Genomic DNA, 19,591 nt, shown 5'->3' with positions numbered 1-19,591 from the left:
GATGATCTGTGATTTCCCTGCACAAGAGGCAAATAAAGGGAATATGAAAAATAAAATTATATGTTCAGAATATTATGTTATTATGGGGAAAAAAGTATAAATGTACACAGCAAAAGATCTAGAAGGATATACTGTGCACAGTGCACTAAAAGTAGTTTCAGTGTTCTCTCGTTGGTAGTTCTGCTTTTTAAAACCATTCTTTTTTTTTTTTTTCTATTTTCCTCCCCAAATACATAGCGATAAGAAAAAAAAATTTAAATGAAAAGAGTAATCAAGGACCAATATATGTTTTTCTTTCACAAAGGTCAGATTATTCAATCCACATTGTTCATACCATGGACTAAAGGTATAACATGGCTCCCAAGCCAATCCCAAGAGATTACCACACAATCATTTTGGGTGTTGATATAGGATGCTCAGTTCTGGAAAGAGATGCAGCATTTCTATATTTCTGAATATTGTCTTATACATATTTTCTAATTTTTGACTTTAGAAAAACTGTATACTTAGTACCCTCAAAATAAAATAGGTAAAATTGCCTGTGCAAGTGATCTATTTTATGACATAATTATTATAATTGTTAAAATTGTACTCAGAAAGATTTTTTTAAAAGGCAAATTTAGTATATTGTCAATCGTTAGGAGAAAGGTGATGAAAGGTAAGAGAAATATTTGTAGATATTCCTCAGAGACTTAAATGGCAATATCAGGGGTTATATGAGTATGTGATTAAATTAAATGAAGTTTATAGGCCATAGGGCCAGAAGTGTTCATTAATAGTTTGGATGAATAGAGCTAAGTAGTTTGGCTTAAAATAATAAACAGCAAACACAGGACAAAGACAAAGCCTGAGTGTGTGAGAGTAAGGGCACAAGAGTAGCACTGTAAATAAAATACATAGTATGTCAAAAATATTTCATCATATTGAGAGCTGGGAAGGTGGTTAGGAGAGACTTAGCCAAGGTATTAGAGAGAGACTGGAGGGATTCAGAATGTTGCAGCCACAGCTACAGAAGGCCCAGCAGCTAATACAGTGGAGTATGAGAACTGCAGCTCAGGAATAGAAAAGGTACTTCTGGATAGGATGTAGACAGATACTTCTAGGAATGGATGGACTTATAACATCTTGGGCTAGGAGGTGGTGCTAACAGAGGGCCTGTAGGGCTCAAAAGGTAGAAAACAATAATAATAATAATAGTAGAGTGGGAGAAAACACACCCAGTGAGACTGGCCAAGCTCTCAAACATTATAAGCACCTTGAAAGGTTTAATTCATTTTCCTTCCCATTGTTATGTTTCTGGAGCAGGTGCCAACAACTAGCCATGTACCTGCCACTGTGATCACTCATTCTTGATTCCCCCGTTGCCTGTCATTGGGCAGATGTCTGGATTATAAAGTGTCATTTCTTGAATTCTGGCATGTTCCTTGGGTGCTGGAAAGAGGGGTAATAAACTCTGCTCCTGTCCAAAGTTCCCTTAATTAAAAATTTTCTCCTTATTAAATACTACGCCTTTCCTAAAATGTGGAACTTGAAATTATTATTATCCTAATTTATGATATAATAAGCTTCATTTCATTTGCTCAAATGACCATCTATAATTTTAGGGTAGGAAAGTAGTAGTCATTTGTTCAACCAATGTTTTTATTTAACATCTATCTCCACAAATATAAAGATAAAAAAATGATACGACATAGTTTCTCTTAATTAATTTACTGGCAAATATCAGCCATGTATAATGCAAATATGGCTGCACAACGACATGGTCTTAGTTTACAATTGAAATTCCAATGTCCAACTCCAATGTCAAGAAACCTTAATTAACAATTCAAAAAAACATCTTCCTCTGAAGAGTATGTAAAAACTGAGTTTCCTATACTAATTCTTTGATTTCTGGAAATGACAGAAATTTAAAATTTAGCATTTTTAATAGTATTACAGTACTATATATAAATGCATTCAATTAATATACTATAGTATCTAAATATAGTATCTAAATGTTTTGGAGGGGATGTATGTTTGTCTATGCCATAGAGGTGATATCCAGAGTTAGGGAGAAATATTTTGCTAATTAACAAAGTATTTTTAGCCAAAAACATCTGCCTCGACTATAGGCATTAGTAACAGAGCTGTGTTTAAGATTTTAAGTTTTGGGGAAGGAAGGAAGTAGGGCCTCAGCGCTCACAGAGCAGGTTGCTACTTAATTAGTATGGTTTAAGGAGCACCATGAAGGCTTGTAATCTCCAAAATTCCTTTCCCAACTTCTTGCTAATGCCTAAAGTATTACTATGTTAAAGATTTCCTTAAAAGAAAGAAAGAAAGAAAGAAAGAAAGAAAGAAAGAAAGAAAGAAAGAAAGAAGAAAGATTTCTTTAAGGGAAAAAAAGATTTATTTCTTAGTTGGAGGTTTGGTCCTTTATAACATGTCGCTACCTCCATGATTTGATCATTCATCTAGTGTATGTTTACTTTGTACTGACTATGCGGCAGTTCTTGGAGTTAGAAGTACAGCAGAGAAAAGGGCCGAGAATGACCCTGTTTTCATGCAACTTTCATTCCTATTGTCATGGGGAAAGACAATAAATAAGAAAATAAATGCTAATTTTAGATGGTGATATGTGATCTAAAGAAAATAAGGTAGGGGTACCTGGGTGGCTCAGTCGATTAAGTGTCTGACTTTGGCCCAGGTCATGATCTCACTGTTCATGGGTTTGAACCTTGCGTCGTGCTCTGTACTGACAGCTCAGAGCCTGGAGCCTGCTTCGGATTCTGTGTCTCCCTCTCTCTCTGCCCTCCCCTGCTCACGCTCTGTCTCTCTCTCTCTTCCTCTCTCAAAAATCAATAAATATTTTTTTAAAAAAAGAAAAGAAGGTAGAATATAATGATAACAGGCACTGGAAAGTTTGGGGGAAGGACAACATTAAATAGGGTGGTCAAGGAAGGCCTCTCTGAAGAGGAGATGACTGAGCTGAGTCCTGAATGCGGAAGCCAGTCATGCTAAGAAAGGGTGATCTAAACTGAGAGGAGTGCAAGTGCAAATATCCTGAGGCCAAAACAATCCCGGTTGTTAGAGGGAATTTATGAAACCAATGTTAACTGGAGAAGGCAGGGATACTAACATAAGACGAGGTCAAGAGAGAATAAGGCCTGGATGTGATCAACAAATGTCCTGTCCTACTTACCCTTATTTAACTGCCTATTCAGATATTGCCTCAGAGTGGCCCTAAGTCTGTGAGGACATACACTGCATAGGTGGTTGCACCAAGATATCTGGGATTCAGACCAATATTTTATCTCTATTTATAACATTAAAGGTCATGCTGGAAAGAACATGACTCTCTTCTTTAAATAGGGACAAATTTATAAAGAAAGTCTATAGATTTGAAAATTTAAGAGGACACAACTGGCCTTTAAGAAAACAGCTACTGAAGCCAACAAGTTGACAAAGAAACTTGGTGAAACAGAGTGGGAGCTATTACGGTGGATACAATTTTGAAGAGCGTTGAAATTGAAGATAAAGAAATGGTAAACTCACGGGAGTATCGAAATGAAGAGAACAGTCACGAAATAAGGACTACTAGTATATTACTTTTTTTTTTTTTAGGCAAAATCAGAACTTGAGGGGAGAGAAAGATTAAACAGAAAGTTAAAAATGGATATAAAATATTTCTTCAAGATGGAAAAATACATGAGTTGAAGAACTCACGTGAAAAAGTTTGATTTAGCACATTAAACTTTTATGCTTCTTTGCTCACTGGCCCTCCTTTTCCTAACCCAGCAAATGAGAAGGTTAGAGATTATTTAATAGACTTTAACCTCTGAATTTTTATGACTATAATACCTCTGTTAATCTGGTTTTTTTTAATTAATTCCTTTCAAATCTTCATGGTCTTTTTCTTTTTCTTTTTAATTCGGCTTTTCCTATTGTTCCCCACAATTTTCCTTGGTGTATGATTTTTAAGCAAGAACATCTTTCCCTTCACAAGTGTTCAGAATGAACTTTACAATTCTAACCCATCAATTCATCATGTGTATCATCCCCTTAAATTGCTTTATTGTTTCATCCATACTTTTCAGCTAAACCCAAGTATTTTTATATGAAAATATTTTAGGCAGGAATAGACTTCCCTCTAACTCATTTCCATTTTGGCTTCTTCTGATTTTATTACATGATTACACAGTATTTGCTATACCATAAAAAGGTCGATGACAAATATCAGGAGGTATCCTTACTGGCCTATAGCTTCAAGCATCAGTTTACATTTTCCACCATTCTTATCAATATCAAAGGAACACAAATAGTTAAGATTTTGTGAAACTAAAAAAATTGAGAGCTTTGATTTATTCTTGCTCCAACTCTATGTGTATCAAGTTTGTAGAGCATTTAACAGATGATGACTATTTTGCACTACTGAAATGATTACACTAAATAAAAATTGACATTATGACTTTAAAAATAATACAGAAAGCTAAACCATAATATGAAAATATTCTTGGACTACAACTTACCTAGCTCAAATCAGACATTATGAAAATATTTCTGGACTGCAATTTTTACCCAGATAAAATGACTAGATGCTGTGTTTCACAATCTATAAAAGTGTATGAATGGCTACATCTTAAGGATATTAATTTCCTCAGACTACAAAGTACCAAAGACATTAGTCCCATATTTTGAAAAATAGTGGATGCTCTGAGTTTTTTGAAAGCTTGATTACAAATCAAATCCAAATTTTACAAATATGCAGCATTTCAGAGTGAGGACATGCTTTAAACTTATTTACCTTGATGAAATCTAATTTTTCATTATCCATATAACTTCCATAGCTAATCAAATCAAAGTTTCAAATTCACAGAAGAATCTACTACAATTTCTGGAGTCCCATGGGATTAAAAAAAAAAACACCCAAAACTCAGTCCACAATTTTTTCCCAAGAGGCTAAATGTATAATATCCATACATTCTTCCTTTATATTTTGAAACAGCAATGCTTTTATTAAAGTTGGGTATGTTTTCCTTAGAGCTGGCTGACAATAACCAAGAAAAGACCAGTAGTTTCTTACCCTTTTTTTACCTTTCTTAGCAACTGTTAGGTAGAATGATTTGTAGGGCACCACTGTTCCAGGTTCCTAGAATTTGTGGCTTTATGTCACATTATTCTTCTTAACGAGCTCTGAATTATTGCTTGGAAAAGACACGCCATTTTCTTTTTTTACCATCTATCCTCTTTACAGCAGGGCACAGGAGACTGGGCCACAAGCTTTGGAAATGTCAGGGAACAGAAGCACATTGTGTTTTCTGAAACAGTGTTTCAGGCCTGTTGCTTGCTTGGGAGAAAAAGAGGGCTCTGGGCTTAGAAATAAAAAAAAACAAGAAGGGGTCTTTCTTTCAAGAGTACATGCCGACAGGCCACAGTTACAGATATTTAAAAATGTCTAAACAACAAAGCTCCAAGTGAAATTTTAAAATATTTTTTAACTCCGTTTTTTAGTGGGCATTAAAAATTGTCTATTTGTGTGAGTGTGTATATGCATACGTATGTGTACTGTTTATATTTTTTCAGGACATTTCGATGTTTTGACAACTTAAAAATCTTCCTGGCTGGAAAGACCTCGCTTTTCCTGGGGCTAGCCAATTGTCAGGGATAGCAGACATGCCTTTGATACGCAAATTAGCCAAATTCCGAGGCCTAGCTCCTCTATTTGGCTTATTCACATTAAGCCCATACTTTCCCGGCCCTAATTCGTTCCAGTGCCAGGTACCAGGCAATAGAAGTCCACTTCTAGAGCCCAAAGCCCCGCCAGAAGGAATTCCTCAAGTTTGCCAATCTCAAACTGGTTACTCTGCCCTATCTCGTCCTTCCAGCCCCCAAATAAAGGCTCAGGCCTTAACTCTTGCCTGACTCCTGCCCCTTCTGCCTCCTGCCTACACTGCTGCTCTCCCATGCGGCCCTACCTGGCGTGACACGCCTCGTGGTTCCTGGGACTTATTATAAGCAACTCTGTTTTCCTGAGCTTCTCCTGCGTCTCCTCTTGTGGCCACACTTGGCTGATCATCACATAAAACACTGACCAGGATGTATGTACATATGTATAAAATGAATGTGCTTCTTTTCAAGGGCCATGGTTTATAGTCTTAGTTAATAAATTTAGAAAAACAAGATAATAGGAGTCATAGAGCAAAATTCCCAGGGAGCTTTAAAGTGTAATAATGTGTAAATTATTTTGTGAAGTGTAAGTGCTGTATCTAGCTTAAGACTTAAACCTGCATATTTTAAGTTGAATGTAGGCATTTCATGTGGAAAACAAAATACTTTTATGCCAGGTAATCCTTTATTTTTTGTTAAAATATACTTTTCTTGCCTAATTAGATGAATACTGTATTAAATTTCCCAAGATTATCCCTTTATTCACCACTAAAGAAAATTTTGCTATTCTTTCATGTAAAAACATGCAAATACCTGAGTTAACTTAGAATATTTGCTTAGCTTGTATTTGTGCATGTAGACAATGTTCCAGTCATTGTGATTCAAGTATGAGTTTGTTTTATATGTCACTCGGAAATCACCACGAAGAGATTTTAATCTCCTTTAATGATTAAAAGGACAGTACTATTTTGACACGATGTGCTTGGTCATACATAATCTTCCTTGGAACATTTTAAAAAACACTTTCACCTTGTTAGAAATCTAAACTTTTTTTTTCCTTCCTGGATTCCAAGTCAGTCCCACAAAGATTGCGGATTTCTGCTCTGGAATGATGTCTCAGAGTATGCACCCTGCTGGTCTTTGAAGGTTAGGAAATCAGAGGAATTGGAGTAGACATAGGAAGGGAAATTAGGAAATTGTTCAGTCTATAGTGTTTCAAGTTTTCCTACTATTATTATAAATCCGAAAGACATAAAGAATAACATGATAAAACTATGCAATATGTTCCATTTTCCACACACCAGCCACAGTGATTTTTTTCTAAAACATGAATTGGGTTATATCACTCTTCTGCTAAAATTTTTCAATGTTTTCTCATCATTCTTGGGAAAAATCCAAAATCCATAAAATAGAAGCTATTAGAAGAAATTCCCTTATCTTCCAACTGATAGCCTAGAAACCTAATTGCTTTTGTACACTTTTCTTTTTGCTCTCATAACAAAAAAAGTGCCCCTTCTCCTTGCAAATGTCAGTTCTTCCAAGGAACTCAGGACCCCATCCTCTTTCTCCAAGATCCTACAAGACTTTGCATAATGGACTTCCTCTTTTACGTCATCTCAGTTTTCTTTATAAACTACTTTTCAACCACAGAAGCCTCTTTTAAATTCCTGAGAAATGCCAAGAACTTTTCCACCTCAGGACTTTCAAATATATTGTACTCGAAATATTCCTCAGAATAACTTATGAAATAGAAACTATTATAAGCATACAAGAAGAATGTGAAGTACAGAGAGGTTACAAGGCTTGCCTAGGGTCTCATTGCTTGTAAGTCATAAAGCTGGTATTTGAGCAGTCTGATTCTAGAACACACGCTCTCAGCCACCATACTTTACCAATACTTCAAGAAGATGGCAACAAATTCCACTCAGCTTAGAGTAGGCGTTGCCAAACTTTAGCCTGCATCAGAATAATCTCTGGAGGGCTTGTTAAAACAGATTACTCTGCCCCATTCCCAGAGTTTTTGATCCACCAACCTGGAGAGGTGACTGAATTTTTGCATTTCCAACAAGTTCCCAGGAGATGCTGCTGCTGTAGGTCCAGCAACCATATTTTGAGAATCGCTGGCTAAGACTTACCTAGTACGACTATATGTTATGTGAAAAGATAGTAAGCCTTCATTTGCTGATTGGTAAATGACATTCAGGACACTCCTTTTGTTTTGCCCAGTTAAAAGACTTGCATTTACTACCTGCCTAGAAGTAACTGCTACTCTACCTCTCTTCAGAGGCATGGTGCTACATTGTGGTAATTCTGCTCATCCATCCTATTTGCCTCAGTCAGGGATTTTATAAACCCCCCAATCAGAGGTTCATTTTATCTCTGCCTATCCAATCCACATTTTTGCTTTCATGTCCTCTTATAATAGTAGGTCAGAAAAAAGGTAGGGTGGAAATTCAAGTATTTTGGCCATTACAGGATAGTTCTAGGTTTTTAAATGATTAGCAAAATTAGGTTAATATGTAAGGATGTAGGCTTATGAAACCAGAGTTCTGAGTGTAGGACTATATGGCATCTGTCTTTAGACAAAAAATTTAATCTCTGGTCTCAGTTCTTCAACAGTAAACTTAAGGGGATGAATGTTATGGAATGCAATATAATTCTATCACAGAAGACAGAAATTCTAAAATGACCCAAAGAGAAAGTTGCAGAGTTTTTTACTAAGACTATTAAGCTTGAGTAATATATAACATGATTATTCTATATAAGAAAATAACAAAAACATTAAAATGCATTTATCTTGGTTCTAATTATATCACATGAAAAAACAGAAAAGATGGGAATGCAAGCTGGTGCAGCCACTCTGGAAAACGGTATGGAGGTTCCTCAAAAAACTAAAAATAGAACTACCCTACGACCCAGCAATTGCACTACTAGGTATTTATCCAAGGGATACAGGTGTGCTCTTTCGAAGGGACACCTGCACCCCCATGTTTATAGCAGCACTATCAACAAGAGCCAAAGTATGGAAAGACCCCAAATGTCCACTGATGGATGAATGGATAAAGAAGATGTGGTATATATATACAATGGAGTGTTACTCGGCAATCAAAAAGAATGAAATCTTGCCATTTGCAACTACGTGGATGGAACTGGAGGGTATTATGCTAAGCAAAATTAGTCAGAGAAAGATAAGTATTATATGACTTCACTCATATGAGGACTTTAAGACACAGAACAGATGAACATAAGGGAAGCAAAAATAATATAAGAACAGGGAGGGGCACAAAACAGACGAGAGTCATAAATATGGAGAAAAAACTGAGGGTTATGGGAGGGTTTGTGGGAGGGGGATGGGCTAAATGGGTAAAGAGAACTAAGGAATCTACTCCTGAAATCACTGTTGCACTATATGCTAACTAATTTGGATGTAAATTTTAAAAAATAAAAAATAAAATTAAAAAAATAAAAAAACAGAAAAGGAAAATGAAAAATTTTCAAAATTATTTGAATGTATATATGAATTTGTAACCAAAACAGAAAATGTTTATAAGTTTAGAAAACTGCTAGCTACAAGCCTCTAGCCTTGCCCCTCCAATCATCAGTTACAATAACATTAATACTAATATAATAATGTTAATGGCTGCTACTTATCTAATACTTTATACTGGACTTTATGCAAAATACTTCACATACTTTCTCTCTAATCCACATAACCATATGAAGGACTATCATTTCTGTTTCAAAGACGAGAAAACTCAGTTTTATGATGATCTCTTACCTGTAAAACTTCTGCAAAAAATTTCTTTAATGGCTCCTTCGTTTATAAAACAAGACAGAAACCATTGCATGGCCTACAGATGAATTATGCTCTGACCCATGCCTAGCATTTCAACTCCGTCTCCTTCTCCCTTAGCTCTCAAACTTTATGCTGTAGAAATACATGTAGTGCTCTAAAATACCTACATACTTTCAGCTTCCTGCGCCTTGACATCCACTTTTCTTCTCTCTCATAAACACCCTTCTTCACGTGGCCACTTGGCAAGCCACCATAATTAAGTCATTGCTGGAACAAGAATTCTTCTGGGAAGACTTCCCCAATCTCTCTCTCACCAGCTCAGGTAATTTTGACATGCTTTCCATGATGTCAACTGTATCCCCAGTAAGACTTTGCAGCAATATGTTCCACAATAATGTGAAATTAGATATAACACGATTGCCAATTTGCTCCCATTTTCTGCCTAGCACCTGCTGGCATGATGGGCTCAAATTCTCTTCTGGAAGGGGGATGTGGTGTGGGTGGCAAGACTCTTGAGCTCATTTTGAGAAACAGGGTAGTTTGCCCAATCCTCTACCATGGGCTGGGAAAACCAACGAAGAGATACTTGGATTCTGCCACTATACTGAAGGTCTCAGTGAGCCACAGAATTCAGAATCGCCTTCATTTTTGGTATTTTTACCAAACAACCGATGCCAGGTAGCACCAAATTGCAACTGGAATCTGGGCATTTGGGCTCATGTAGCAAGACTGGTGGCTGTCACAGGTTTACCCAGATCACTTAATGAACCTAACGACATGGCAACATTGCACTAGACATGAGTTTTTGAATGCAAATTATAGTGTTTTCTCAGGGTTTTATTATATCTCCACTATAGAAATCCTATTACAATTGTGGGTTCTCTTCTCACGGAACTTGGATAGTTCATTTTGTCAGTGCACTTCAGCAGCTTAGTTAGTACCTGATATTGGGCACTAAATAGCTCTAAAGAAAAAGTTACCGAAGAAGTGATTTCAAGAAATTCATTATACGAATGAATGCTCCTAGTAATGTAGGGATAATTAAATAATAATGTTTATGTTGCATCTGGTAAGTCTCATAAGTAATTCTGGTATTCAATAAATATTTGCTGGTGACAAAACAGAACTTCCTAATAAATGTTTTAGACATCTACAGATGTCAACCAAGTAACAAATATATATTTGTGCATCTACCATGTACGAGACACTGGAGTCAATGCTATGCCAACTCTAAAGAAATCTAAGACATGGTATTTTTTCCAAAACCACTTATAACTCAGTTTGCTAAAAGAAGCACAGAGACAAAATAACCCAAGGCAACACCTGGTTTAAGTGTCAAGTAAATGCTAAAGATATCAAAGAGTAAAGAATTTCAGATACTAAATTAAGAGATGTCACTAAACTCTTCTGTCCATCTGTACATGTCACCACAGTTTTCCATCACACGTAGCCATGCAGTTGCCTAATGCTGCACTCATTTCTGCTTCTATGCTGACACAGAAAACATTGCACTAATTTTCACTAAGAAGTTTCCGTCTTCCTTCCACTTAAGCTAACTCTTCCACCCTCTAGGGCCCACACATTATATTTAGGTTCTATCTTCAATAATGCACAGTTAAAGCATATAGTGAGATGTGAGCAAATATTTTTATCGATTTAGTTATAAAGTCTTATGAAATCTTTGTTCTGCCCCTATATATATATAAAATCTAGTCCAGAATATATCACGTTGCTGTTCAGTTGCTTTTTAAAGTGGGAATGTCAGGCATAATTTAAGGAAGAAATTATATTTAAATCCAGTGTGGAGTGACAATCAGGAATTGCTAAATCAGATCACATTTTAACCCATCTTTAACCCAAGACTCTGTAGACAATAAGTATCTCTTCTCTTATAAATTGAAGACATTTAGCCACTCTAAAGCAGGTGAAACTATGTTTTTAAAATTTAGCATATCAGAGAAATCAAAATTTTAATGAAACAGAGCACAGCTGACTATACATCTTATTCTATTATGTAAAAGATTATTTTTATATCTTAATTCCTCAAAGACTAGAAGATAAAATGACTTATTGAGTATCTAAAATACTCAAAAAGAGTATATAACATTTTGATACTCATTTCGATAACATTTGAAAAGCCGTTACCCTTGGAAACACCCTTGCAAACTGATACTCAAATATCCAACTGACCAGTACAGAGGAACTTCTAACTACCCTCCACAAAATCAGACAGACATATTTATTCCCATGTTAGCAGTATGACCCTGCTGATCAGGGGTCATACATCTGGGGAGAATACAAATTTAGTCCTAGATCACTCCCACTCCTAACTGGCACGTCTAGGGATCGCCCAGGTATGACCAATAAGCTATCATTTCATTAGACTCAGAAGAACCTCCCTGTTTTCCCTGTTTTAAATAGAATGGCTAAATAGCTTTTAAAGTTATAAGAGAAAAATATTTATTGCTTATAGAATCTTAGGCTAGATTAAGACATGATCTCATGTAGCAATGTCTGAGTGTTACTCCAGACTAGATTCAAATTCCCTCCCCCCTTTCCCAAGACACCAACCAGTGATAGAAAGGTCTGCAAATGAGAAACATGGACAGGGTCCTGATCAGTTGGCTCCAGTTGAGTTACCAACCCAGTCCTCATTCCTAGCAATTCTAAGTTAGTAGTGCAGGACTTCGTAAGTATTGGTGTTTCACATATAAATTTTGCCTTTAAAGCTGTAGTTAATATTTCTTAAAAAAATTTTTTTTATGTTTATATTTGAGAGAGAGAGAGAGGGAGACAGAGATACAGAGCACAAGCACGGGAGGGACAGAGAGACAGAGATAGAATCTGAAGTAGGCTCCGGGCTCTGAGCTGCGAGCTGTCAGCTGTCAGCACAGAGCCTGACCTAGGGCTTGGACTCACGAGCAGTGAGATCATGACCTGAGCCAAAGTCAGATGCTTAACTGACTAAGCCACCCAGATGCCCCCTTTCTCATTGTTTATTTAGCAAATATTTATCAGTGCTTACTATGTGTCACTGTTATAATTGCTTTGATAGTTTTATTTAATTCTCAAACACTCCTATGAGGAAACTATTATTATCATCACAAATTTATAGATGAGAAAACTGGGTACAGAGAGGCTAAATAACTTGTCCAAGGTCACACACATACAAGATAATAAGCAGGAGTGCCAGGACTCAAACTCAACTGTCTGGTTCCAGAGACTGCACTCTTAAACATAATGCTATATTCTACATATATTATTCTTACATTCGTTTACTCATCCGGCCATTCTTTCTAACATTTAGTGAGCACTTACTATATATACCAGCTCTGGGCTCAACACTGGCATTAGGCATAGACAAGTAAGATACTCAGAAGATGTTTGTTGAATCAATGGTTTTACCTCAACTTTATTCTACTTTTGTGAATCCTTACGTTACTTCTGAAGTAACTGTAAATTTTAAGCTAATGAGTTATTTTATTTAATCTAAAGCAATACATAATTCGCACCGAGAAGAATTACTATTTTTGGCTAATGCATGCAGAAATGATTCCCACATAATCTTCACCCTCATCAAGATCAGAGTCCAGAAACCCACCTCAAAATTATCCCAAGGAGGAAGAAAACACAGACGAAAGGCTACTAGGTAGTTTTTTTTTTTTAGAAATTGTCAATAGCTAACCTAAAGAATTAAATGGTTTATTCAATAATATAAATATGCTTTATATTGTTGGGTAAAAAGTAAAAAATACTAAGCATTCATTTTTCAAAATTATAAATTATGATCTAGTTCATATTCTTTGGAGTTTAGATTAAATGTTCCAAGTGTACATTAGGTGTTACTTAAATGTTAAAATTAGGATGATCTAGACTCGACACAAGAGATACATGAGACTTGAACACCATCTGGCTTGCTCTCTTTATGAGTGAGAAAACCGAAGAATGACAACGCTCGCCCCAGGTCTCACAGAGTGTTAATGGCCGAATGGGATTCGAATCTATCCAAGTGCCAGCTGTACCACAACATATGGAAATATGCCAGGAAAATCAATGGGCTTTAACTCTGCTTGTCACACTGTGCTCCACATGTGTCTAAAAATACAAGAGCTTTATTATGCTGTAAGTAAAAATAGAGTTCTGAAATAATCTTTTATTATACATGACAGAATAAATCTCAATAAAAATTTCTGCCTATACATGCATTTGCTTTTGCTGTTCAAGCAACAGTTAGGGTGTGTCACTTTTGCACAGGACACTGTAATTTTTCAGTCACCATGGGTTTTATTTTGAGCACAACTGAAGCAATATGACAGGCAAGAATGGTTAAATTGCCTCTTTCAGCTCCAACCTGGGAGCGTTGACTCATAGGCACCAATCAGGTGAAGGTGACTGACAGAACAGATATGCTTTATTTTTATTGCAAATTTGGGTTCAGAGAGAACATCGAGAAATCGTATTTGGAACTGAACAAAAATGAATAATATACCATAATCTTTTTAACTTAAAAATAATTACTTGTATTAACATTTAGACAATTTTATTCTCTCCAATGAAGGAGTTAACACTGGGACATTTGAAACTTACTTGAAAATTTTACTCCCCAAAGTATGGGCATTTTTAAAGTACCATAATCACACATGAAGTTCTAGTTTATACAATAATTAAAAATAATACATATTTTTTTTAACGTTTTATTTATTTTTGAGACAGAGAGAGACAGAGCATGAACGGGGGAGGGGCAGAGAGAGAGGGAGACACAGAATCGGAAGAAGGCTCCAGGCTCTGAGCCATCAGCCCAGAGCCCAACGCGGGGCTCGAACTCGAGGGGGACCGCAAGATCGTGACCTGAGCTGAAGTCGGACGCTTAACCGACTGAGCCACCCAGGCGCCCCTAAAAATAATACGTATTATGAACACTAACTGTGAACCTTCAACCTAAAAATTTATAATTATCACCTAGAAATTGACTGAATCTTTTTATCAAATTTTTTTTCTGTGAATTCTCATAAATGTCTTAAGTTCTTCCTTTATAGTAATAAGTATCTCACACCACATAAGGAATTCTAAAAATTCTTGTATTTCTTACCTGTTGTGATGAACAGTTAAAATAGGGTAATAAAATGGGATAAAAAAAGAGAAACTCCTTTATCATTGAGATGATTTTCTTAGTTATTGGAAGTATTTTTACTTCCGTCTAGTAATTTATTTCCTCTACCGAAAATTTCATAGCCAGTGCCAATGGAAGTTCTTGGCATATTCTGTCCAGAGCTGCTATCCATTTATATTTATTGTGTCCTTAATATGGCTCTAAACAATATCTGTAACCATATGATAAATGTCCTGGTAAAAAATCAGTTCATTGACTTAAGAATTGCCTTCAATTATATACTTAAATAATGTATACAGTTATTGGACAGCCTGAAGGTAACTTCAAATTTGATGAGGCTATGCGGATATCTCAGAATTCAGTACAAGAGAGAAGAAAAAATTTCCCAAATACTTATCTTAAAATATTGGGTTTTGTTGATTAAAGCAGAAGACAATACTCCACATAATCTAATCAGCAGAAAATGTAGATTATTTTGATAATAATTACATTCTCCAGGATTCTTAAAAATTTTCTTTAAAAGTATATATTCCTACACAAATTTAAAAATTCCATTACCCTAAAAAATTCCATTATCCTATTTGAATACATTAGCTTATAAGATATTGATAAAATACAGAATAAATCTCAATATGCACACTGAAAACTCGTATGTATCATTTTTATAATTTAAATGTGAATATGTACGGTGTGATAATCAATGAATTCTGGACAAAGCTGAGTTAAACTGTACAAACAAATTTCTGAGTTACCGGATCAGAAAAAAGACGGCAAAGCTGTGAGCAGATTTCCAAAACATAGTTATTGATATTACTCACTGTTTAGAACTATTTCAAATTCTGGAACTATTCCAAATCCTAGAGTGACATAAGAAAAGCTCTTTATCGTTTAAAAAATAAATCTGAGCAGGAATCATGGATACTTTTTATACTTAACTTAGGCCGACAGATAAAGGAGGGTGTTTTTTTTTTCTTAAAGAAATCTATCCTTACAAATAATAAGAATTACTATAATTGTGGTAATTACAATAAAATAGTGCCATACTTGTTTAATTTTAGATATACATTTGATCAGAATTAAAAGCAAAATTAAAACCATTCTCTCTCATGGTAAATGAAATAGTATTTCCAAAATTCCAAACCCCTAGCTGAAAATACAAAATTCAATCTAACCCACTGTATACCCTATGAACCCCAAACCAATCAAGAATAGTTATTTAATTTTGCATTTTAAAGAGCTGCTTTTATTAAAGCTGCTTTTAAGACCAAACCTGTTTTCTTTTTTATTTTCCAGCAATCTCAATAAAGCTTAATTTAATTTCCCCTTAATCTAGGTAATTATACCATAAAATATAGAAAACACAGATTTCCACGTGGGCAACATCACTTATTTATACTTATTTAGCATTTCTAGAATTAGCTTCACTCCTGTCAAGGGCTTTATAGTAGTCTATACAACAATTCCATATAACATCTTATTATTATGCTTGTTATTCAAGGAAAAGGAGACAGAGCCAAAGTTCAATTTGTTTCTAACATCTCTCTATCGATTGATCGATCAATTAATCAATTTATTTATATTGGCCTATCTAGGTAGTCATTTACAAGAATATTTTAGAAATGTAATATTCTGATTTATCTGTTTGTACCGACATTATTAAGGAATGTTCTAAAACATACGAGCAGTTTTCTGACTTAGAACAATATGAAGAGTATTTCATACTATATTTATTCCTTTTTTTTTTTTTTTAAATCATTTGGAACTTTTAGTAACTCAGGGTCATTACTCCAAAGAATGATTACACTTTCAGATGCAAACCAGTAGCCCTCCGGGTGAATCTGGCCTACTGATATACTTTATTTAGTCAGAAGAGTTGTTTACGAAGTTAATATAAGTATTAGGGGTTTGGATCTCCTGAAACATCCCATCTGGCAATATTGCCTGGCTTCTTGTATGGAAAGGACCAGCTGGAGCTGAGCAGCACTTTTCCCATTTAAAGTGAACATGTGCTCTCCAGTGGACCACAGTTCCCATATTACCCAGTCCTCAAACCTGATTTTAATCACTTATATTACCTGCTTGGACTCTTTAAGACTTCGAATTTGAGATCCCCAGACTGGTATTAGAACACTGTTACTGTAGGAGTCATAGAAATCAAACTTAATGAGTCTGGAGAAAATTCCATCAAAAGTTGTATTTAAAAGAATCTCAGTGATCTTGGCATGGGCAGTTTCTATGGTCACTTTCCTATTCTGGTAAAGCATGGGAGTAAAATATAGTTAATAACAATTCTAGTTAGTTTATAGTTGGTCAATACCAGATACAGAGAGCTATTGTTTCTGTATTGTTAGGAGGAACAATCAAGATTTTATTCTAATAAAGTTAAAAATCCTAGCCTCCTTCTCACTGAACCATCTAAAAGATCATTAAGGTATTTCTTTGCATGTGATTTTCCTTATAAATATGCAAATCCTGAAACCAGAAATATTTAATGACTCAGTAGAGACATTGAGCATGATAGTGTCAATCTAGCACTGAAGAAACTTTATCCTTGACTTTGTGAACAAAACACTTTCTTGATAGACAACTGTTTTTGAAGTAAAAAGAAATGAGGGCAGCTGTTATTCCTATGCAATTTATTTTGCTAAAAGCTTAAGAATTTAACCACCATTATTAACATTATATTTTAAGATTTATGATAAATTGAATGCAAATTTAAATATATTTATAGTCAGCTTCAGAGCACTGCTGTTACATTTTGTCATGCAGAATAGTTATTAAAACTATTATGGAGTAATATTCTGAGACAATGCATCTAGTTATTTTCAATTCAAAAGAAACATTGACTCACAGGTGTTCTCATAGTTATTAGTGTTAAAAAATTTGCAATTCTTCAATACAAGTTAAAAAGCTATTGGAGCTTAAATATTTTTCTTATAACTTATGTAAATGAGAATTTTAAACAGAGAAAAAAGTTGAATAAAAGCACTGCAAGAATACTGAATTTTTAGTCTATCATTCTCCACGGGAACTCTGTTGATGATTAGGGCATGGATACCTAATCCATCAATTCAGAAAAATGAAATTGTAAGATATTTCAAAATAAGTGATGAGGTTCTAGAAGAGTCTTACTTTGGCTAACAGAAATATTAGCTATTAAGAATTATGAGCAAATTTCTGAGGGGCTTAAATACTACTGACTAGATTTGATTTTATCTAAAAGACTAATAAACATGTTTTATAGCACAACTTATAGATCTCTTAAAGAAAATATATATTAAAAAAATTTTTAACGTTTATTTATTTTTGAGAGACAGAGAGACACAGAGCTTGAGTAGGGGAGGAGCTGAGAGGGAAAGAGACACAGAATCTGAAGCAGACTCCAGGCTCTGAGCTGTCAGCACAAAACCTGACATGGGGCTCGAACCCATGAACTGTGAGATCCTGACCTGAGCCGAAGTCAGATGCTTAACTGACTGAGCCACCCAGGCACCCCAAGAAAATATATTAACTAATTCCTTCAATACCTTCCTGTTCTTTTCTTCACTTTTCACCTTCCTTTTCTCTGTTTTATTCCGTATCATTGCTACAAACAAAATGTTTTCAAATTGTGCTAAAGAGGTAAACTTTCATGATTTTGAAGGATCCATGCTATATTGATGTACTAGCCAATTGTGGAATGACTTCAAAGGGTAAAACAATCTGTACATAGCAAGTGAAATGCAGATATAAATGTAGTAGAGATTGGCGGAACATGACAAACCTTTAATTTGAATAAATACTATTTAAAGATAGAATTCTTCTTAGGTATATGTGTTATTTTTTTGTCTTAAAGGTAAATAATTATTATATAATTAATTAAAACAAATTAATTACATTAAAATAAAATAATTAAAAGTATATTTTACACACACACACGGTGTGCATATGTGTGTGTACGTGCGCGCACACACACACACACACACACACCCTGTGGGTCAAATATAACTTGGTTCAATTCTGAGGTAATAGTCCCCGATACAACTCTCCCTTCCAATTCAGTTTTTGTGTTCTTGAACTTCTGAAATATACTACAAATACAAAGGAGTGTATAGACAGATGTTCAATTAAAGGACAATTACAAAGCAAACACCTTTATAATCGCTCTCAGGTTAAGACAGTGAACACTTTTTTTTAAAGTTATAGGCAGGTGGTTGGCTCAATTTAAAAAAGTCTAATAGTTACAAGTGTCCAAAAATATAATGGATTACCTCATAAGGTAAAAAAGTCTGAATTCTTCATGCAGATTGAACAATCAACTATCAGTGATATTGTATAGGGTTACTGATCATCACATCTAGATATCCTGAAACCCACGATTTTCATGTCAAGGTCAGAGAATTGATGTTTTTAAAAAACTCCCCTGGCAATTTGCTTATGAGCTTGGTTTGGGAACCACTGATACAGTAGTCTTACTTTAGTTCAGAGAAACAGAGAACTGAAGTCCCTTCCAGTAATGGTCTATGGCTTTCTGCATGAAATAGTAGAACTATAAAAGAGAAGTACTACAATTACTAGGTATTACTCAAAGGATACAAAAATGCTGATTTGAAGGGATACGTGAACCTCAATGTTTATAGCAGCACTATCAACAATGGCCAAAATATGGAAAGAGCCCAAATGTCCATCAACTAATGAATGGATAAAGAAGAAATAGTTCATATATACAATGGAATATTACTCAGCCATAAATAAGAATGAAATCTTGTCATTTGCAATGACGTGGATGGAGCTAGAGAGTGTTATACTAAGTGAAATAAGTTAGAGAAAAACAAATACCATATGATTCCAATCATATGTGGAACTTAAGAAACAAAACAGATGAACATAGGGGGGAAAAGAGAGAGGCAAACCATAAAGCAGACTCTTAACCAAAGAGGACAAAATGAGGGTTGCTGAAGGGGAGGTGGGTGTGAGGAAGGTCTAATGGGTGATGAGGATTTAGGAGGGCAATTGTGATGGGTGTTGTATGGAAGTGATGAATCATTAAATCCTACACATGA

At 35.1% G+C, this 19,591-nt stretch overlaps 1 protein-coding gene across 6 annotated transcripts in view; it reads right to left on the bottom strand.

The window, feature by feature from the left end:
• RIMS2 (regulating synaptic membrane exocytosis 2) overlaps window positions 1–19,591 on the bottom strand; it is a 600,294-nt gene that overhangs the window by 92,804 nt on the left and 487,899 nt on the right. Inside the window, exon 1 of one of the 6 annotated variants that reach the window (XM_042923143.1) lies at window positions 5,071–5,156. The exons of the other annotated variants lie outside the window; for them this stretch is intronic. The gene's annotated coding sequence lies outside the window, so the exon portion shown is untranslated. Of the gene's footprint in view, window positions 1–5,070; window positions 5,157–19,591 lie in introns of those variants that run through there. 6 annotated transcript variants of the gene reach the window in all.

The sequence above is a fragment of the Panthera leo genome, chromosome F2, assembly GCF_018350215.1.
Source record: "Panthera leo isolate Ple1 chromosome F2, P.leo_Ple1_pat1.1, whole genome shotgun sequence".
Taxonomy (NCBI): domain Eukaryota; kingdom Metazoa; phylum Chordata; class Mammalia; order Carnivora; family Felidae; genus Panthera; species Panthera leo.
The sequence above is the reverse complement of the archived record's forward strand: the minus strand, read 5'-3'. Positions and strand labels throughout refer to the sequence as shown.